The 23401-nt window shown below is 44.2% G+C and overlaps 1 long non-coding RNA gene across 1 annotated transcript in view; it reads right to left on the bottom strand.

The window, feature by feature from the left end:
• Positions 1–3371: 3371 nt before the first annotated feature.
• LOC122760262 overlaps positions 3372–23401 on the bottom strand; it is a 40044-nt gene continuing 20014 nt past the window's right edge. Inside the window, exons 2-3 of the long non-coding RNA XR_006358355.1 lie at positions 16935–17051; positions 3372–3472 (exon numbers count right to left, since the gene is read on the bottom strand). This is a non-coding gene — a long non-coding RNA (uncharacterized LOC122760262). The remainder of the gene's footprint in view (positions 3473–16934; positions 17052–23401) is intronic.

Below are 23401 nucleotides of genomic sequence, written 5' to 3' on the forward strand. Positions count from 1 at the left end.
GCTGTAGACTTAGCAGCGCAGTCGCACAGCAGCTCAGTCGTGGTGTGTAATATTGGTTGAGAACAAATAATCTGAAAAGCCTCAAATGCCCTCTGCCTTTGTAAGCTTTATGAAATATTAACCAAATTAATCTACAGTCTTTTTTTTTTTTTTCCCAGAGAACATACTGTACTGCCACTGATTCCCTGTAAACCAACAATTGCTCCTGAGATTAATTCTAAGAATCGCTGCAACGTGTTTGATCTCTACAAGCAAGGGACAAGGTGTAATTATTCCCCTCAATATATCATGTTTTATATTAATTAGGTCTGTGCCAGTGAATGTTGCACTGCTTGTTTAAGCGGCGGACACAGAATCACAGGCGCCTCCGAACACTGCTTCACTTCTCCCTACGAGCGCGTCGAGTGGAACGCGTTATGATAACATTACGGGGCTTAACGGCCAGCAGTGCAGCATCTGATTGGAGGTCAGGTTCATGTGTTGCCCCGTGAAGATATTTTTAAAGACCTATATGATACTGCGTTTAGCAAAGCAATTTCTAAAGGCCTCAAGGCAGAACAAAAAGGCCAGAGTTCACCGAGAGCAAAAAAGAGCTCTGCTACCAACATGTGACTAAAATGAAGGACACAACATAAAATAGAAAATCATTTGAAGGGATTTTACAGATTGCAGATTTAATGTCTGTCTGATGGGGGGGGGAAAAAGAGAGTTTAGAAGTAATCCTCTTAGCTATTTGTTTGGTAATCTGATTTAGTATGATTTTTTTTTGGCCGCTATCTCTGGTTATGTTTACTGATGCTGTCTCTGGATTGACCACAGCCATTTTCACCTTCAGTGCCCCGCCCTTCCCTTCACCCTGTGGTATATTAGGCTTAGGGCTTCACGTATAAACAAAATATCTTTAAATGTAAATCCCTAGCACAGCAATGTGAGTGCTTATGAAATGATTCCCCACTCTTCGCTCCAGAGAGGCAAACTATGGCTGTCCCCGCTCCAAATAAATGACCTACTTTGCACATTAACACACATTTACATGCAGGCCTGATCTCAGACTCAGACACTTCTCATTTAATGTGGCTCGTGTACAATTCTTAGAAAACTCAGCCCTTTTTTCTTATTCTCCTTCCATCTTTAAAGGCGGATCCCTCAGCCAGCAAAGCTGAATAGAGACAAGTTCAACTATAGTTCCTTTGTCTGGGATTTGTGCACAACATGCACCAGGTTCACTTGCAGAATTGCACTTCTAGTATGCGACCATGTTGAATAAAAGGTGAGGCTGGTACAGAGGCCCACCTAAGGAGCTCCCAGCTCAGGCGCAGCTATTTCCAGACCGCCATCCCCTCCCTTCTCCTCCACCTCCACCTCTAGTGGGGAAACCACACATCTGCACAGGCCCCCGTCACAGACATGACTTAAGAATGGATCCATTATTCACTCAGGCTGTTAGGGGACTGGCACACAAGGGTGGGATGTGGTAGCACGAGACACGAACACTCACTTTTACTTTAAGTTTGCTTGCTACAGAATAGCTCATGTAGGCAAAAACGCATAATGAGAGAAAAGGTTTTTTTTTTTGACGAAACAGACAACTCAGCAATTCATGTATTATTAGACAAGTTAAAGAGTGGCATTATATAAATATCCACAATGTGATTTGATGTGTGCAAAATGAGCTTAGCGGATTTGTCGCTGCCTCCGTGCGTGGCGCATGCTATCAGCAGCCCCGTGACTGCAGACACACACATACACACACAGAGACACGCCATACAAAACAATGCAACACAATAGTGCAGTCAAAGTTAGCAGGGATTTAGAGGCATGTCATATCAAGTTCACAGCACACTTGACAGCACAACACAGCGCCACACAAAGATGGATGAACGTGTGAGTGCTCTCTCTCACACACACACACACACACACACACACACAGAGGACAGATTGTATACGAGCTTGCTCACGGACCATGATAAGAAAATGTGGTAAATGCGTAATCTGATATGCATGAATTGAGGTTTCTCTATGCCTTTTTTTTTCTTCTCCCTCTTGGAAATCACAGGTTGCATCCATAATTTACACCAGCCTCCCTCTGTTTCTCTCTCTCTCTTCTTTCCCTCTGTTCCCTCCCTGTTTTTTCCTCCCTCCATCTCCCCTTCTTTCTCCTGGCAATCTGGCGTTTGCAGCTTTGCTCATTAGCATAGTGCAGAATGTGCAGATAACACCAAAAAAAATGATTCACCTTCCAGCATTTTGATGCCTTTTCACATGTGTACAAACTACAGTGGTGACATTTTGTACCGTCTCCCAAACAAAAACAGAGGGACATGGTTCCCTTTCATTTCAAAGCCGGGACAATAATGAGTTTGATGCTTCTTCACACCCACACTCACCCCAATTACATTCTGATCATCGCTTCGGTCGCAGGTTTTTGACACATGACATGACAGTGGGGTGTTTCCACTCAGGCGAAGGTTTAAATGAACACTTATTATTCATACAGTCCACAGGATAAGTGAATACATAATATTCATACTGTTCAAAGGCTAATTGAACACAGTATTCATGCATGTTTATGCATCAAATGGAGCCCTGTAATGGAGTCCAGAAGAAAGCCTGGAATATTTGGATGTTGAGATAAACAGTTGTATCCTCTTGAAAGTTATTGTTTAGGCTGTATTGGTCCTTTTTTTACACTGTATATTTACACTGCTGTGCGGGTTTTACACCCTATATGGACAGCGTGAGGCATCGCCACAGAGGTACGGCCGCTGTTGTCGTACACAAGCAAAGATGTGGTCTTGTCCACATTTTTCAGATTTGACTTTTTCCCTGACGTGGACCACTTCAGGGGGAGGAACATGACACACAGAACAACACCAGCGCCAAAACTTGGCCTCTTACTTGAAAGAGGAAATGCCATCGACCACAAAACCCCCGGTTTCCATCACGTAAATCATCACGTTAACATGTGTTTTAATTCACAACAATGGCCTTGCATCTCTCACGGTGATTCAGTACGTTCTGCAGTGTGTGAGGTCGAATATTGCTCACTAACTAGCGCAGTAACTCTTTAATATGAAGCTGCTTTCTACCAATATCTCTTGCTGTTCTTGTCCAAACAACACCAGAGTCCAAGTGTGAAGCCTGGACAGTTATGCTATCAACAGTCGTTCCTTGTATTTATAGACAGATAAAGAACTCAGAAGAAGACACAGTGTCAGGGGAAAATCAAAAGGACTATTCTTGTGTGTAAAATGCTGGATTGAAACAACAAAGTGTAGGGCTTATCTTATCTTGTCTGCAAACCCCCCCATGCTTAAGCATCATGGCATCACTATTGGAACTGATGCCTCACTGTTCAGGAGAAGACATGCAGTCGGTGATAAATCAGGTTTCTTACCAGTGTGGATGAGGATGTTCCTGTTTCCTATTATGCAGAATCCGTTTCCTAATCCTCATCAATCACAGAGCGGGTCTGAAACGAAACAACACGGAACACAATACACATCAGGGCGTGTGAAAAAACTCTGCTTTTTAGTGATAGGAAAACAAGACTCAGGTGGCGTCATTTATCAAGATGTAATAAAGCACCCTGTCGAGCGCCTGACAGATTGGAGGCACATAAAATAGGGACTGACGAGCTGAGGAGAATGTGCATCTCTAATCCCCGCCAAACATGAAATATAAGACGCTTAAATGACAAATAAAAGTTGATTTCTCGATCCTCCCTGTGAATGTTTTGCGCCTTCTACATGCAGAAGCAGCTGTCTTTGAACTCTCCAGGTTCTAATCATGCAGGAATATTTCCCTCCCTCTCTCTCTCTGTGCTTCAGGTTGATCTTTAACTACGACGTGCACATCTGAAGACCACTTGCTGACTGTTAATATACCAGCGTGCATTACAGGGCTGCAACTTTTAGTCTTTGACTATCCCCGTGTTTGAAAAACTCCCACGTCATTTTCATTAATATTCTGCGTCTGGAATCTGCCGTCGTTTATTTTCCACATGTGTACTCTCGTACGGCAGAGGAGAGTGGAGCTATCTTCGCAGGCTACGGATTCCCACACATTTAATTACTGTTAACACCAGCACTAGCCAGCTAAATACGCCTCCCTGATTTATGCACCCCCACCATATTTGAGTCAAATTAAATTAGTCATAAGGGTTTAATTAACTAAATATGATCTGATATTGTAATTTCACACTTAAATACAGAGAGGGGGTACTTGAGCACACACACACACACGCACGCACAAAAAAAAAAAAGCATCATGGTAAACCAGCGCTCATTAGAGCGAGTCTTCATGTTAACATTACCAACACCAGCATTAGCTGAGTGACTGCCTCTAATCATGATTTACACACTGGGAGGTTACCTTTATCCTACTGCACACACCATTATTCATTCATCGCTCCTATTGGTCACTGAAGCATATAAGTAACTCCCCTCCTATTTTCTGGGATCTCTGCTCTGCTCATTATTATAACGGAGCGCCGCGCAATTCTACTTCCTCTGGCTTCGAGGGCCGATTATTTACCTCCACTGGTGGAAGGCAGAATAAACAATCAATGGAGGTGAAATAAATGTTTGTATGTGGTGCTCACAACATAAAAATATATGAAGTTATACTGCAATATCACTTTTGCACTAAAATGCTGATTTGGTTTCCAGAGTCTTAAAAGCCTTGCTTCACTTCTTTTTACAACACGCTGAACCTTTAACAGCAAAGGCAGCTTTTTTTGCCGCTGTATAGTTACCAATCCCTAATAAGGAGAACAGAATCGCTTATAAAAACACCTTTTTAACACATTTATTAAACAAACATGCTTGAGGAAAAAAATACTGCAGTGCCTTCCCAGAGACAGCGGAATATTTTAAACTCGTAACACTCAGAGGCAGTTGTATCGGGGAAGGTCATTCTTTGGCAGCGAATCAATGAGTGAAACACATCCACCACAGGACCTGCTGTGGGTTTTTACCTATTCAATTGCACCTTGTAATTCCAAAGCCTGTGTGTGTGCTTAGCTGACTGATGAGTTGTAACGCACAATATCAAACGCTGGTGTTATTTCTCACTACATACAAAAGCTCCATCGCGGCACTACATCATCTGCAGTGAGTGAGATATATATATATATTAAAAAGCAGGCATTAATTTACTGATACTCTGTAATGAAACATGAGGCCGGTGTGACATGTTTTCTCACTCTCGCCGAGAGGAAATATGGCCGCAGAGAGCGATGCTGACTCGCGAAATACTGTCACACCGGCTCGCGACACACACAGAATTAAAGAGAGGGGAACAAATGCAGGCATTGATTCACTTGTTGTTTATTTACAGCCCTCTACAGAGAAGAAACAAATTCCCCTGTTGAGACCCTGTGTCCCTATCACATGATGACGCGATGGGATGCATGAGAAGAAGGGGGTGAGAAGGCCACACATACACACAGAGCGCGACATGTAAATGTGAGCACACTCTCGCACACGCGTCTTACATCTGGATTAATCTCCGACGGGCGTCATCACAGATGCCATTAAACGTAGCAGAAGGCGAGAATCATGCAGGAGAGAGGCTGCCATCTGAATAATTTATTCGTGGGCTCATCTTGTCTCACACCAGGGGGATTTCTGCTTTCAATTTACACTATTTTCCTCCCTGTATTCAAATCAGGGAGCAGATTTATTGTGATTGGCACACGGAAGGTCAATGCTAGCAAGCTGCCATCAATGCCATCCTCAGTGGGCTGTTGCGCTGGTCTACGAGCACTGTACAGTGTGTGTGTGTGTGGCAGTCTTTGTTTACCCCAGTGTGTGCTGTGTGACACTAGAGAATAGGCCTGTGAGAGCAGAGACAGCAGTGTGTGTCTGAGCTTATTAGGCTGCTTTCCAAGGACACAGGAGGCTCTAGACATTACACTGGCAGGGGAAAAAAAAAAACACTATTGCTAATCATAGCAGAAAGATGTTAGAACTGCAGACAGAGCGAGGGGTAGGGAGGGGGGGGGACAAAAAGGACAAGAGAGGGAAGGGAGGATGAGAGACGGAGGGAAAGTGGAGGAAACAGTGAGCAGGAGGTAAAGTAGAGTCAGAGAGCACAGGATGAAGTCACAGCCCTCGTGCATGTCCTCAGTCTGTGTGTCACACTGGGACTGAGAGCAGGACAGACAAACGTGCACTGAGGCACAGGATGAGCTGCCATTAGCCAAAGGCACAAAGAACAGCTGACATACACGAGTAGGATTTAAAGAATAAATAAATAAATAAATAACAACAAAACTCCCTCAGAATAACGCACAGTAGTTTCAAGACTTCTTTCAGTTAACATCGAGGCAGCACAAATGATCCGTTTTGTTGTTTTGTTTTTGCTGCTGTTGTATAATTCCTTGGGGAAAAGATCAGTCTGACTCACTTTACACACAATGTTGGCGGCAAACAAGCAACAGAGACATATCTTAAAGACGTGCACAGTGCACACTGTTTGTCTAAAGCTGCTCGGGTAGCGAGGAGCTTCTCCTTCGCTGAAATGTAATCCAATTTTTTTTTTTTTTTAAAAAGCAGGTCACAGGGTTGCTTGGGTAAAAACTGTGCTTACTAAGCAAAAATGACTTTGTCATTTCCAGTAGTAAATTGGTATGTGCTCGCTGGCACTCATGACAGGATTTGGCTGTTTCTGCCGTTACAGGCATGAATGGCCCTGTAGTAGCCAGGCACAGTGCAGCGGTTCAACAAGGCCTCTTTAACCAGCTGAATGACGGGCAAGCAGACGGGCGGCGAGCCAACCACAGACATTCAGCCCCGGCTGCTGTAATGATGCCAATTCAGTCAGACCAGAGAAGCCACGTGATGAGGGCAAGAGAAAGAGTGGGAGAGCAGAGTCGAAATCAATGAGCGCATCCACAGTTAGGTCACCAGACTGCTTGTATTCCACTTTTCATGTCAACCCACCTACATATGTCTCCAATTTTTGCACCATTGTCTAGCAGCCTTCGCGTGTTTACTCTTTTGGCAGATTTGTTGTCTTTTTTTCTTACCATAGGAAGCCTGAAAATGAGTGGCTAGTTAAACTTTTAATTTCAGTGTCTACAGCCCCTGGCGCTGCGTCAGTAGCCTTTTGCACCCTCTGCCTTGTGGAAATCTCCATGCAGAGTGAGGGGAAACTCTGCACCAGTATGACACAGCAAGGAGGAATGCACCAGCGGATGTGGCTCTCTCCCTCTCTCTCTCTCCTTCTCAGTCAACCCCCATGTCCTCCTCCTTCCCCTCCTGCTGTGGGCAGGTCCATATGCACCCAGTAATTATCAAGGTTATTTTCTCTAGAGGGACAAATCCCTGTTTATGGGCATGAGCGTGTGTCACTGGGCCATGGCTGTCGACCCACAGGACGCTGACTCCACTGACAACAGTAGAAAATCTCAGCTCCAGTGACCCTGCTGCTGCTGCTGCTGCTCTTGATCCCATTAAGGGGGTGCAAAAAAACTTTGGCTTTTTAGGGTGGCTGTGTCATGACCTCAAATGATGTCTCGTGTGAGCTTTGACTTCAGCTCATGCCAAAGCCCTTAGGCTATTTCTGGAAACCACCATCTTATATATATATACATATATATGTGTATAAATAAAAAAAAATCCAGCAACAGCAGTGGGAAAAACATGAATATTCATAACCCTAAAAAGAAAAGTTGAATATGAATGTCTTTAATTCAAATCTGTTATTTATTCATTTCTTTTTTTATTGCAGATATGAGGGCAATGAATGTTCAACTTGACTTATTAGTTCAATCCAGTCTCTTAACAGGGCCAGACACCCTGGAGAATTTTGACCTGTGCTAATGTGCAGATTTCCCTTCAGTAATGGCTATAGAGGAAGTGAAAACTGTGAAAGGCCAGTGGTTAACAAGCCCAATAAAAAAAAAAAAAGCGCTAACCAATCCAACAAGCTAAGTATTATGCCAGTTAATTAGAGGCAAACAGGGACTAACTTTGTTTTGTGAATGGGATACAGAGTAGGCTTGTTCACATCCTACACAAGCTGCATCAGCAAACAAGAGCCTGGAGCAACCTGAAGTGCAAGCTCAAAAGTAAATTTGCATGAAACAAACTGTTACGTAGAGGACACACACATACGCACACACACATATACACACACAGAAATTGGCTACGCTCTTCACAAAAGCTGCTTCCTCTCCGTTTCATCGTGCAGGCCGGGCTTTGTTAGTGCACGGAAATGCCTCCAGAGGGAATGAAAATACTGGCAAGTCCCTGCAGCTCTTTGTGGAGAGAGAGAGGGGGAGAGGGAGAGAGAGATGCCGGGGAAAGAGATGGTTCTTGCAGCTGCAAGATCGTACACACGCACACACATTTACCAAGTGCCCACGTATGTTGCCGGCTCTGGTTACGTACGGAGATAACCGTGTTAACCTAACGAGCATAAACACGGGTGTGTGGTTACAGGGGCCGTCAGGGCAACCGGAAGAGTCAGAGGAAGCCAACGCTGACAGAAGAGAATCTAAAGTTGGAGGAATAAAGTCATGGCTGCCACAACATGAGGCAACGTTACAGTGGAGGCGCACGCCACCGTTAAAAATCAGGGGTTTTCCAACCTGGGAATTACATCTGCAGATTGAAATGACCCCTTGTTTCCTTGGTTCATTCAATCCCAACCACGAAGTGCCAAAAAACTGTCAAAAAAAATGATCTGAAATATCTTCAGATCTTTAAATCAAAAGGGCTGTCTAAGTAGTAGTACATTTTTATATTCCTTTTAGCCACTCATCCTGTTGACACCGTGTGAACTGTCTGCAAACCCTGAAGCGCAGAATGCTCTTAACTTGAATGCAAATCATATACTGTGTATATATGCACTATATTTGCCATTACCTCACTATGTGGCTATCTATTTTGGCATAAACACATGTTTGTAATCAGAGCACGGCGCTCCGACTACAGACGATTGCAATCAAAGAGTACATGTAAATGGCCGCTGATTAAGGGAAAAAATAATTTGGAACATATTAGCAAGAAACTGAAACCGATGATTTTTAAGGAACACAGGATGTTTTCAGGAGATCGGTCCTCTGTTTCAGTCTTTTTCTGATAAAGAAATCATCACTGCACTTCACGTTATCCCTTTCAGGTCAGGGTGGTCAATGACGTTTTCACATCAAACCCACAATTTGAAATGACTTCATTTGCAGTTGATTTATGGCTCTTTTGTTCCATAGTAAATAAAACAAAATGTAAACAAATACATTTAAACAGTGACTAAATGTATCATCTAATATCTTGAACATATACCGAACAGAGTTGATGTCAAATTCTTTTCTGGACTTTATTTAAGGTGAGCAACCACTTGGTGACTTTCAGCTCGATAGCGGCGCCTCACTGTGCCGCCCACCATCACATGCAGTTAACCGAGGACGATTCAAACACTTTTTTTTATTTAATATTTCATGTAAATTACCCTCCTACACGAGGCCGACAGACTCACCTTCCTGCCACCCATGTCTTTTCATTATAGCTGCTGCAAAGTTTTCTGAGAAAACACGGGTCGCCTGCAATCTGTCAACGCCGAGCGCTAAGGAAAAATTCTGCTCCGCGACACCCCTCGTCTCATTGCCATTACTTCAGCTAATACACTTTATCTACTTCAAGACTTAGTCACTCTGTACTCCACAGGCAACAAAATCAAATGGAACCTCCAGCAATTGCACAAAAAAAAGAAAAATCAATTAATTAATCATCTCCCACACAAGTCAAGGCAGTGCCACCTGCCATCACATTTCCACCACATTTAAGGTAAACAAAGGAGAAAAACTGCCGGTTGTACAACAACATGAACATCAGTGCACAGTGAATTATATAATACGATTCAGGGAAGATACTTTCTTATTAAAATAAGCCAAATCTATCACTGCTACGATGACAATCTGACTGAGAACCTTCACTGACATATCACTGCTTACCTTCAAATAGATGTTTCATAAAACACCAGAGAATCCTATGAATGTATTATTATTATTTTTTTATTTTATGACACAATCGCTTCAGAACTGCCGACCAAACAATGAGACCAAAGCGATGGTTAGATTTTCAGTAATGGCACAAAGTAAACTTCAAAAACACACACTTGTAATAATATTAGACACAGCATGTTAGAGGTAACTCCTCAGGAATATTGGCACTGTTCTATATACGTGACTTCAGAGTACGTCCTCAATGTAGGCGGAGGAAACGGCGCGAAACTGCTCTGACTTCATTTATATGCGAAACAAATACACTGGATTCTGTTGACATCACATTTTAGTATTGACTCAGGCATTAAAAACAAAACACCAGGTACCAGGTACTATCGCTAAGTCAAGTCGAGCCGAGTAGTGCTAGAACTGCATAATGGAAAAGCCCTGTATGTTTACAAATCAAGTGAAAAACAGGCTAACTTTCCCTTACACTTCCATTCAAACCAACTTATTATTACTCGTGGAGGGATTTGCCCCCTGGTGGCTATTCAATCTATGTTTTCCAGTCCCTCACATGAAAGCCAGAAGACTGTGTCCACTCTTTACATACGGTCCACGTGTTGAACCGCACAACTGACTGAAAGCAGCAGATTCAACATTGTACTGACAAGAGAGGGTGAGCGTTGAAGACAGCTGCTGGAGCTTCTCTCTCTCTGTCACTCTTACTCAAACACACGCAACATGCAAACACACACTCCACTCTCTCTCTCTCTCCCTCTCTCTCTCTCTCTCTCTCTCTCTCCTTTTTAGCCAGTGACAGCAGGCACCCAGCGATGACATGAGGAGTGTCTCTGGCAGCCAGTAAGGCAGCACTAAACAGACAGAAATATCTGCTCTGACAGACGGACAGGCCATCAGCCACTACACCATCCGCGCAGCTGTCACTAAGCTTACCGCTCCGTTCCCCAACCCTCTGATTTAATGTCGCTTTATGATGTCCTCTCTCTCTCTCTCTCTCTCTCTCTCTCACTCAAAACTGCATTTCCCCTCATTTCTCCTTTCTTCCAGAGATCTTAAGACCATGTTGAAATGCTACACCTTCACTTAGGACATTGTGTGTTTGACTCCGTTTGGCCCGTGGCCAAAAAACGAGGAGGTAGTGTGAGGGGTTCAGCTTTCATGAGGCCAACTGTTGAGCACACACACTGCCGTCCACCACTCGATCAGCGGTTGGCCTGCACAGGTCTCTTTGCTCTATGCTCAGTCTTTTGTTCTTACCTTTCTCTTGCTTTCACACAAGAATCTGTTCCCCTTCTCTCTGCCTGTTTAGCTCTCTGTTTCTCAGCCACAGCCGTTCTCAATTAGGAGGGTCAGGCAGCAGAGTGGAGAATAATTCCAGCTCTGGTATCTGGAGCTGGAAAGACCCAAAGATCAGCAGCAACCAGAAACCACTGCTATAATGTGCTGTGCCAAAACCAGGCTGTGTGTGTTTGTTGCATAAATCTGCTCAGTGCTAACAGGTTGTCACTGATCTCTGACCTGCTCGTTTAAACAGATATGAATATGGCAAAACTGCTAATGTTGTGATTGACGCAGAGCGGTCCTCGTTCCCCGCTGATCTCTCCACTGTTCACTGTAACAAACGTGGCATAAAAAAATCACTCGTGCATGAGCAGGCACACCCACGAACCAAATCTTTTCGCCTCATCTAGTGAGCTACTTTAATTGCCTTGTTTTAGTGGTCCCCTCTGAACGTAGGAAGAAGCTGGGGGCTGCAGTTTACAAGACACATCTGCAGGTGTTGCATTTCAAACCGAGAAATTCAAGCTGCGAGAAGGAGCGCACAATACAACAACACAGACAGAACAAAATACAGGCAGATTTTCCTCTCTCTCTCTCAGATGCACACACACTGCAGGTGCACCACTGTTTCCTCCACGGCAACAAGCCTGCAAATCAAGCTGGGCCTGCTTTCTATGAAAATACTGACTTTGATGTGCGACATTGCAAAATATACGATCAGACAGATTTAAGGTGCAATACACTGAGCGCAGATCTGTCAAATCGCGAGTAACAATGGGATTTGTAACATAGCAGCTGATGCTTACGCACTAAATGTCTGAGGTTGGGGCCACGCTGGATTCATGTGCAGTGTTCGGCGGCTGCATCGCTGATCTACGGCGTCTCAAGCGTCTCTCTTTTTCATAAAGGGAATGTGTCGGCTGTGGCGATGCCACAATGTTGACTTGAAAAAAATGGCAGAAAGAGGTTTCTAAAGTGTCCTGAGGATGAATTACGTTCATACATGCTCAGATATATAACCACATTTATCCTCAAACAACCTCCCAATGTGGTCGCTGTGATCGGATCTGAGGACAATCTGGACGTGATTAACACACCAAGGCTGGACGTTAATACCAGGTCTGAACTGGGGCATAAACAAACCAACTAATGAGGCCCGGGGTCATGTACGTTTTATATAACCTCTCTGATGCCGACAAATGTACTAAAGCGACTTAACCGTCGGTGGCGCAGAGCAACTCCTCTTCTTAAAAAAAATAACAGCTTATTCCCTGGTGCTATTCAAAAACCCACTTGGAGCAGTGACTCTACGAGAATCAAATCTGTTTGTTATAGCTCTGTTTCAAGTTGTTTGGAGGATCTTGGGTAGCATGTCTCATAATTCACCAACAAGAAAGAGCAATCAACTAAGCTTCAGATGGCATCCGACAGATGACAGATTCAATCTCCCTTTCTCCGAGCATCTCTATTGTACTGTTACTACACACTGGCGTGCGTGCCGCAGTTCTCATTATCTATGCAAATAGGCCACAGATGGACAAGTATGTGTCTCATTGGGAAACATATGCATCACACATTTAAAAATAATAATTCTTGCATCTCCCTACATTTTCCCTCTCATCCCATCCTTGCCATCTTTTGTTCATTAAGAGTTACGTGTGACTGCGACGCTGGCGCCTTGCCACGCCATGCGTGTGAAATTATTCAAATGGGGGGCACCATTCTTTTTTCAAACCTTAAGAAACAAGGCTAAACTAACAGGTCTCTCTCTCTCTCTCTCTCTCTCTCTCTCTCTCTCTCTCTCTCTCTCTCTCTCTCTCTCTTCTCTCTCTCTCTCTCTCTCTCTCTCTCTCTCTCTCTCTCTCTGTGAATTCTGCCACGGCATCAGAGGCACGTCCTGGGCATTAGGAGGAGCCATTAATGAGTGTGTGGTGTGGTGTTGTGATGCACGGCATATTGCAGCCATTCATCAGAGCTGGGAGACACTTGACAGGCGGACAGCCAACAGGTTGTGTAATCATATAACACAGCCATGTCAGGCCTGCCACTGCTCCGTGTCCCATTCAGGCCTCTAATGTCTTTTTCCTCTGGGTAATTGACGATGCCAGACAGAGAGATCCAGTGATGGATAACATCACAGACTAATGAACGCACAAAGATGCTGCTCGACTGTAGTGATGTCATTTCAGAATCAACATTTGAAGGAAAACTATGGATTACTGGACACTTACATCTGTAGATTTAGACGCTGCTTCTTTTTAGTTATGATAACTGGATGCTCAACCTTAGCGATGAAAACAAAGACGGTTTCGCTTGAATTACGTCAGACCACGGCGAGGTACGCCAGAGGCCACGTGATTTAATTGAATTCTAACTGGATATCCATCCATTATCTATACCGCTTATGCAGAGGTGCAGCGGGGAGCCGGAGCCACACCCAGCAGACGTTGGCTACGCCCAGGACGGGTCAGGTGGACCAATCACAGCACCGACATACTGACACAAACAACCATTCACACCCACGTTGACATCAACAGTAAAATTATGAGTCCCCAATTAACCTAACCCCAGTCTTCATGTTTTTGGACTGTGGTAGGAAGAACTAGGACCCACAGAAAACCCACATAAACACAAGGAGAACATGTGAATTCCACAAAGAAAGGCCCCCAAAGTCAAAGTGGGACCGCTTTCTTGTTGTGAGATGCACACCAAAGTATTGCATGTACACAAAACCAAAAGTGAGTGGACCCTGGTAATGTGTTGCACAAATAAAGGTGAATCAGACTTAACACGTGCAGACCACCCTGTTAACTAAACCACCAGCAAAAGCATTTCTTTATTTCTGTTTTTATGAGTTTTTGCTCAGGGAGAATGACATCATCCACAACTCGTGGACAATCTGTCCTTGTCCTGCCCCTCTTGTGCCATTCGTTCGTCAACCACACTCTTATTTGTCCGTGAAAAACACAACCTGTCATAGTTGGATTGGCCACCAGGAGCACCGGGACAAATCCTGCAGCGTCATAGGGACAATGATCAGTCTTAAAGGTTTTATTAACCCGGACTGTCTTTATAGGGCGTCTCTGAGTGCCTGTCATTCAGGCTGTGACGATGATAGGATGAGGATAACTTAATCTGGGGATGTTTTACCCATCCTTTGTGCAAATCCAACCACAAAATCGTCTTATACTTCTTTTTCGCCTCCTTCTTGATGAGCCGTTTATGGAAATAATACCCAAGGTGCATGAAAATAAACCTCCCAAACACTTTCTTAATGCACCTTGATCTATTTTGACGAATGAGGGAAAACGCATTTAGATCTATGAAAGAAAACCATTTTAAATTATTAATCCAAGGTATTTAATTAACCGTCACGATGTGACAAAGAGGGAGATACGGGTTGTCTGGTATGCCATTTGATGCCGACTCATGTGTTGCAAACATTTCAACTCCTCTGCACAAAACAACTCTCATCAGAGAAGAAGAGGTGGCCCTAAGGCAGTGTTAGAAGTTGTTAAGGATAGCAAGCGTCCTCACACAACCTGTTTTGCTTTGTCCCTAAGCAGGAAGAGAAGACATTGTTCTCTCATCCTCCCACACTCACCATTTTATACCTCTGCTTGTTTGTGAGGTTCTTCATGCGGCATGAAAAAAAAAGGCCGGCTGGTGAGCGTAAAAAAAAAAGGGCTGTAAAATAATTACAAAAATGAGTATCACCAGTGGGTATAAAAATACACACTCCTTATTTTTTGAGACACAAAGGGTTGCAGCACCCAAAACTGAAACTCTAAGAGAATTACAATCTTCATTAGACTTATACTGTATATCATTCATGTTTTGTCCGTCACATTCTCTCTTCTCCCTCAAACATACAGTGTAATATACAAATACAAGAATGACGGAGAAATCCATGGAAAGAGAAAACAGTGACTCATGCGACATCACTGAGAAATCACTGTTTTATTAAGAAAAAAAATAAACAAAACCCGACTCTCGACTTGTATTGATGTAATCGGTGAACTTACATGGCAACAAAGTGAGTTAAATACAACACTTTTTAGTCCAGTGTTCCACAGCACCATATCTGGGCAAACTTTTCCCTGTTTACATCAGCAACAGTGGCTACGTGCACAACTGTAGTCAGGGCTGAGGTGCAGAACTATAAATTTCACATGTAGTGTGGACAGCATATGACCCAACCGTTACAAACACACATAAACTCACTTCCCCTCTCCAGAGTCTCCACTCCACCACCTCACAATGGCCACAGTGTTTAGTGTCAACAGTGACCACGCTATGTGGCGCTGCGAACATTAGAAATGCATCCAATTAAAGCTGCAGGGGAAATATTCCGCTGTAAATGCTAACAGTCCGTAACATGTTAGCAGCAACGATAGGCTTTCTAAACAAATTAAGCCGGTGGAGCTCCACAGTACTAATCCTGGTTGGCCGTCTGTCCGGGCCAAATTCTGCCTCAATTGCACAGTTGTTTGATTAACTGCCGGTACACTGGGCCTGTGTTAATGTGGGAGGAGGAAGGAAAAAAAAAACAGCAAAGACACACGGGTCTATGGATACTAGGCGGAATGAATGCAGTGTGACAGCAGCAGAGAAGTGCGGTAGAACTCGTCTTCTTATACTTTCATGTGTCTGCGCTGTCACAGCTCTGACGACGTGTCTGTAGCACTTGTCACTACTGCATCGGCCCGCCGCATGTGTATTTGTGGCGTGTATGTGTCTTAAACCTGTCGCTTTCTGTGCCCTGGCGTCTGTGTGCTAATCACTCTGGCTGATCCCTGCGAGTCGTGCGTGTGGGTAGAGGATCCGTGTCTGTCTGTCTGTCTGTCTGTCTGCCTGCTTATACCTGCGCATGTGGGTGTTTGTGCGTGAGGCAGATATCCCCCGAGCGCTGCCGTTGCTCAACCTATACACACACACACACACACACAGACTGCACTAAGGAAGATTAACCATCTCTTTGTTATTCATTAGCTTCCTTCAAAATCCCTGGTAGCAAAGAATCCAGGAACAAAGGCAGGTGGAGAGTGTACGATTGGAGCGTGGTGGCGGAGTTTTGCACCACTTTAAACCTACATTAAAAAAACATAAGGTAGAAAAGTTAAATAAATGTAGGTGAACATGCACTACAGCTGTGATTTCCAGCTCTTTTATTTTGAGAGTAGCTGATAATAATTCAAAAATTCCACTTGCATGTCCACAAAGACACGATACACAGCTAAGGTTTATTTAGGCATGAGGATATGTTAGAAATAGCCTTATAAAAAGCACTAAAATCTAGCAGTGCTCTCTATGGGCAAGCTGCAGTTGCGTTTTGTGCACGATACTTTTTCTTGTCTTGCGTTTTGGAAACAAACGATCTTTGAATCACAGCGTCGTCATAATGTTCTATTCTCCAAGAACTGACTCTGGCCACAGGGTTCTCATCAGGGATTGGCTTGTTTTTATTTTCTTTTTAACACAGAGCCAAACAGGATCCTGCACAGCGCCTCATAAACAGCAGCTGTGGACTGCTCAGTTCCCGAGTCCAATCAAAACCAGCCAAACTGCTCCCTCACTTCTCCTTCGCGTGCCAAGTCTGCTCAGTGTCGCCGCCAGAGCTCAAACCAAAGGGTGTGCACAATCGCCGGGCAGAGGATTGAAAGAAAAATGTGTTTACCTGTGTGAACTTTGACCTCAGTGGTAGTGCCGCTGTGGTGGCAACCCACTTCCCCAACCCACCCTTCATGTATTCCTCGCGCACAGTCCCTCGCCGAGCCTCTCCTCAAGTGCTGAGCTGAGGGGAAGGAAGACAGAAGAAAGGGCTGTTGGAATTTTTTTTCAATGGAATGCCAGAGAGACGCTGGTTCAGACAGAGAACAAATGTATCACAGAGAAATACATCGTAGAGTTGAAAAATGTATGCAGGAAGCCAGGAGGGAGTTTGCTTCACTGTCCCATTTACCCCCACCTCCTAACCCCACCAGAGAGCCAATGAACCCATGAACAACTGCACCACCCATCACACTGCTGTGCCCATGTACTGCAGCACTCCTGTATTACACCCCCACAGTACAGGAACAATGTCCTTCCCAAAGGTTATCAGCCGCCTGACGCTTGGTCAGCCCTCATCCTGAGTCCATTACACACAGAGCCATGAGATTCACTGCCTTAATACACCTCTCTTAGTCTCTCCTCACTGCTTCGCTGCGCCCTTTACAGGCTGATACAAATCCAGCCAAGGCCCAGAGCACACGTACACACAGGTTTTGGGATTAACCTACGAGTAAATCGCCATTTTGTCAGACATAGCACCGACAGTACAGTGCAGTGTAATTTCATCAAAGCTGGTGTCCTGTTTGTGTTTGATGGGGGAAAAAAAAGCTTAGATACGCCGACGGCGTGTTATCTGCTCACCGCCAAACCAACAAAATTAGTGCTTAAGTGATGAAGACAATGGGACATTAGAGACCTAAAACAGAGTTAACAAGACAGTAAACACTGGACTTATAAATAAGTCCAGTGTAGATAAAATAAGTGTTGTGTTTAAAGCTTGCTAATCTGGTCTCAAGCCGTTTTCATGACTGTTGGGTAACATTATAATTGACAGTTCTGTCCCATTTATTGCTAAAACAACTTCTGATCACAAGAGGACATTTTTTCAGTTTAACCCTGACATTGCGGTGTTTGTCCAGTGAACTATCAGATCTACATTATTTCTGTTCCCAGGAACCAAATGAGCTTTCCTTCAGCCAATCAAGCCTTTTAGATTATCTGCTTATGTGTCATTATAGTAAAAACTTTTGTTTATTTTGCTCAGTTAAACAAACAGACGTCAATTCATGACACAGGTGCAACATCTTTTTCAGACAGTTCCAGAGGAAGACACACCACTTTATCTTCCATTGTTCCACCTCCTACAATTTACATTGAAGCGAACTAACCTCCTCTCCTTCAAGCTTCCCCAGTGGCCGTAGATCGCACTCTATCTTGGTTCTTCAACTTTGAGTCAAAGATTTTTTTTTGGCCAGTGTTTGGTACACAGCCAACATTTTTTAATCATTGTCTAAAATCAAAACTTCAAACTCTCTCCTTCTGATATTGTCGCCAAACCACGGATGGTTTCAACAGATGGGGTGTATGGATTGAACGGGGGGGCCCCCCATGAGTCTTAACACCTGTTCATTCATTCATTTAATCCGCGAGGGGAAGGGAGCACACTGAGGATCATACTGTGGGAAGAGGGGGTTGATCTTGGACCACTGCCAAAGAGACGAGGACGGCCGAGAGGAGAGACCATAAATACGCAGGGAAGCAAGCAGGTGTCGCAGACAAATGTGATTTACAGGGACTAGACTGCGTACAGTGCTGACAGGTAAGCCTATTAGGGCTGATATTACCAGGCTATAACACGCACCAACGGAACCTCCTAAAAGTGCACGTGAAAAGACGATGAGTTTAAGAGAGATTATTGCACCACGATGTTAAGTTTGATACACATTAACCCCCGAAAATTAATTTCTTAAGTTGATTTTCGGTTGGTTTCATGGATTAACCACAGAACAGAGACATGTTTAGCTTCCTTAAGGCTGATAAAACACACATATAACACCATGGCTTTATTACAGCAGAGGTTAGAGATTGGATTCCAGTTTACAAGCTGCACTGTGCAAATGTATTTTCTCCGAAATGACATCAAAGCCGAGGAGCGCCGCGGAGAGCTCCACACTGAGACGGCAGTGCATTTCTGCATATTGCAAACGGCCGGGAAGCAATCACTGAAGAATGCAAACGTTTATGAGAAACTAAACGCACTAGAACATTGAGCGGAGATCTGCAATCGCGTTTCACTTGTAGTACTGCATGAGAGACCGAAGACTACAGGGAAATTGCTACCACTTGAGGAGCACACTACAGATGGTGTTGAGTGCAACACAGCACAAAGAAATGTGTTCCTTAATAATGTGGTGAATATAGCAGTGAAAAGCTGAGTGCATCGCACCGGCTTCTGCAAGACTGCAGCTTTTTTCTCTCTCCTCCTGTCAGAAAGTCTTTCATCCCGGATATAAGAGGCTGCCGTAAAATCCTCAAAGAAACTAATCATGTTAAATGAGGTTTGTGTCTGTATCCATGACTTGTGAGTGTGCTGTTTGTGTGTGGGTGGTGGGGGTGTGGGGGGTGATAGGTGCCTCTTATAGACTGAAAATTCTTGTCATGTTTGAGTCTAAACTCTTGTGTCAACTCTCTCCACTTCAGCCCGCCGTCTCCTGTTTTGTAATCACGCTTTGGCGACAGTCTTAACACCTCAATCCTGGTAATCATATCTGATGATGTGGCTGCTCGGTGATGGAGATAAACCAATTTTCTGCACAAACCCTTTAAAGTGATTCAAAAGCTAAAGATGACAAAGCCCAAATTTGCTTGTTAAAAGCCCTTAACACCACAAGGTTTACTTAAGCTTCCTCGGGGGGGAATCCGAGTCTCAAACGGCTGCTCAACTCATTCACTCTCAGGCACATACTCGCAGAAAACACACACACACACACACACCCTATCATCCAAGGCTGAGGAAACAGCAGGGCTATAAAACCCAACCTCATCTCCTTAAAACAGGCAGGGCCGTCCCTGGGCGTCTTAACACAACTCATCAACTGTTAAACCAGAGAGAGAGGCAGAGCAGTAAAAATCAATGCCCCCCAACAAGGCAAACAGCAGTCAATGATGTTAGGTGGAGGAGGAGAGAGTGAGAATTTGCACCAATATCTAGAGAAAATAAGGAGAAGGAGTGAGGGAGGGGAGGACAAAGTCCATGTTAAGCTAGAAGCAGAAGGCTAATATATGTAATTGATTACCTCAATGCAAATAGACAAACTCTAAAAACCAGAGAATGCAATTTAAAGCAGCAGAGTCTCTGAAATCGATTGGCACCGTGAGCCTGGGAAGCCATTTCCCTCTGGCCAAGATAAAACACTTTACTATGAGCTGTCAGATACTTATCAGGAGGAAATTAGCAGAGGAATACCATTTTCCCAAAACAAACAGGTCAAGTGTTCCTCCTCCCTGATTGGTCTCTCCGTCATTCTTTCCCACCATGATATCATCTACTGTTATTTCCTACCCACGTTAAATGCCAAAGGTGCAGAGTTTAGGGTAGCATTTCATTCAAACGTATGATGTGTAATGAAAAACCCATGCCAGCAGGCCCCTGAAACAGGGAGGATGAGGTCGCTGCTTGGCCTCGCTGCTCAGGAGCAAACCCCAAGAACCTGCCAGTGCCCGCACACGCACACACTGACGCAAGTCCACCTCCAATCTCCATGCCAGATCTCACCAAAACAATATTTGTGGGTTGTTGTTTTTTTTGGGGGCCTGCAGTCTGGGAAAAAACAACACACACACACACACAACACAGAGCACAAAGAGATGTAGAGGCAGGCATCAGCCCACACAAGGCAGCCTTGTAGGATAGAGGAGAGGGCAGCTCGGCGTCAACATCAACACTGGTTCTGCAGTCATCGCTCAGCAGGTAATTATGATAACAGCATGTTCCCTAGGCAGCCGCTCTCTCTGATTTAGTTTCTGAGCACTTACCCTTCCTAAAATCTCCTCCCGATAACATCTGATATAATTACAAAGTCAAGATCCTTTTCAAGGAGTGCCCACTTATGTGCCTCCAGTTTAGTGTATAGTAACTCTCCCTCCTGCGACTGCTCATTGATGCTTCTCGTCTTATTTAGTCCTCTTAGTTATGGCACTGCAGTGTTTCGGATCGTCGGAACATTTTGGAAAACACCGTGACATAAATGGACCTCACCTACAAAAACACCAGCTGTTATGAACCCTCCGCTGCCTGCCATTACTGGCAATTGTAAACACAGTTTCAGTCACATGGGGAAATACATCATTTCATTGTGTCTGTTATCATCCAGTTTCAATAGTGGGAGTTTGGCCCTGAATTGAGTCAGCAGCTTGACCCTGTTATTACCTCTGTGGTGCTGCATTTTCCTTGGCTGTCATCATAGCCGACCCCTTAAACGGCCAGCGCTGCTCTGCAACAGGGCTAGGCTGTTGACATACTGAAGACATTTACGATAATCCCAGAGATGTCTCTGTGTTTTCCGAGATTACATCTTCAAAGGGGAAATGCGGCCAGCAGCCTCTACTTGAAAGGCAGAGAGCGATGTGGAGGGCTCTTGTTCTGAAGGAGGGGGGTGGAATAGCTCAAGAATGCAATCATGGTGTAAAGAGTGGAGGAAGGCCTGTCCTGGCTAGCTACGCTGGCGGGACGTTTGGTGTGTAGAGGGTTCAGACCTGACACAGAAAACACACCTGTTGGATGGAATAAAACAGCGGGAGGTGAAGAGAGGACTCACCTGTGTGACCGGGGGAAAAAAGGGTGGAACTCACACGCTACGTGTCTGGCTTTTGTAATGTCTGGTTTTCTGTCGTGTTGACATTAAATTGATGAATTGTAAAAACCAATAATTATGTCAAACAAAGTAGTTTCTCAGTGAATGATAATAACGTCACAAAGTGGTTTGTTTTTTTTACACATTTGAGATTTGTTTTGTGATAAAAATCACATGAATGGAAACAGAAAACTTGAGGTTGGTGTATTAATAAAATGTATATGCAAATGAGTGCAATGGCACAATGTCGTTCATCATCATTTATGTGGATGAATAAGGGAACCACAATATTCCTCAACATGCAAATATTACTGTTATCATTAACTGAGGAAGTAATGAAACGCCACAATACCGACAATATATAACCTCATCAAGGTGCACTGGTCTGCTTATCTAGGTGAACTTCAGTGGATGGAAACAGATAAATGCAATAAATCGTAAGACTACGGCGTAATTCGCGCCACACAATTGCAGAGGAATTCTGGCCAACTGACACAAATTGGCACGTGACAGGTGACCAACATCAATATGCAATATACAAAGATGCAGCCCAAACTGATCCGAGAATACAGCAGTTAAAAAACACCCCATGGCAACTGGAACCCGACAACAACAGCTCATCAGAGAGAAGAAAGCTTCAAAAACTGGAGAAAAATAAGCAGAATGCTGCAGTCCGGCCACTTTACATTTCACAAAAGACCAGGCTCAACGGAAAAAGTGTCAGACACAAATTGCTTAGTACCTATTAAACAAAAGCAAGAAAGTGTGACTCATGTTAGCAGCAAATGTCAGCAGTGACGTCCTCTGTGGCTGTATCACCTCTTAATGACTCATGGAAGTGTTGGAAAATGAGTCTCTGATGGACAAAAAAAGGCTCCATTTCCTGACACTGATAGAAATTGTGATAACATTAATGCTAATAATAGGATGAGTGTATTTTGACACTGTTCACAAAGAGGAGAACTGTGAGGAATGTAGATGAATGAATGTAGCACCGGGTTCGTAGTGGGCAACAAAACTGGCTCTTTGTGCTTCCTTGTTTCTGCCTAGTTCCCTTTCCCCTCTGACACAGTGACATCATCAGTGAGTCAGCGACCGAGAGCACAGAGCCAGGATCAAAACACACAGTGTGAGGTCTGTCTATTATCAGCCGCACATACTGTACACCATGAGACGGCACAAACAGCACACACAAAGACGCACAAATCACTCAAACCACCAGAAGTCTATTTTTGAACCGTGCAAGAAGAAAACAAATCTGTCATCGACCAGCGGGGTCACAAATGCGTGTCATAGAAAGGAACTTGTTTTGGAATGAGGCAGCAAAGTAATACTCCAGTCCCACTGCTCAGAAATCTGTTCATATAACACGAGACAGGGCTCAACATGATAAAAGTCCCAATTTAGTAGGTTTAGCTGGGTTAAAAAAATCCAGATATTCCCACAAATTTCAGTGTGAGACAAAGTATCAGCAACAGCAGCATCAAGTACAGTAGGGTTCCTCTGAGCGAGCTCCACGGTGGGCCCCTCCTCCGTCCATACAGCCACACTGGCCACGGTTGAAAAATTAATGCAGCAAACTCAGAACACTTAGGGCCTCCCTCTCCCCCTCTCTCTCTCTCTCCCTCTCTCTCTCTCTCTCTCTCCCTCCCCATGTACCAAACAAGATCAATTACCATAGCAGAGCTCTACTCGACAGCGCTGAAGAAACAAGAGGCACTCTCTATCACATTGTGTG

The sequence above is a fragment of the Solea senegalensis genome, unplaced genomic scaffold (assembly GCF_019176455.1).
Source record: "Solea senegalensis isolate Sse05_10M unplaced genomic scaffold, IFAPA_SoseM_1 scf7180000013311, whole genome shotgun sequence".
In the NCBI taxonomy this organism is placed as follows: domain Eukaryota; kingdom Metazoa; phylum Chordata; class Actinopteri; order Pleuronectiformes; family Soleidae; genus Solea; species Solea senegalensis.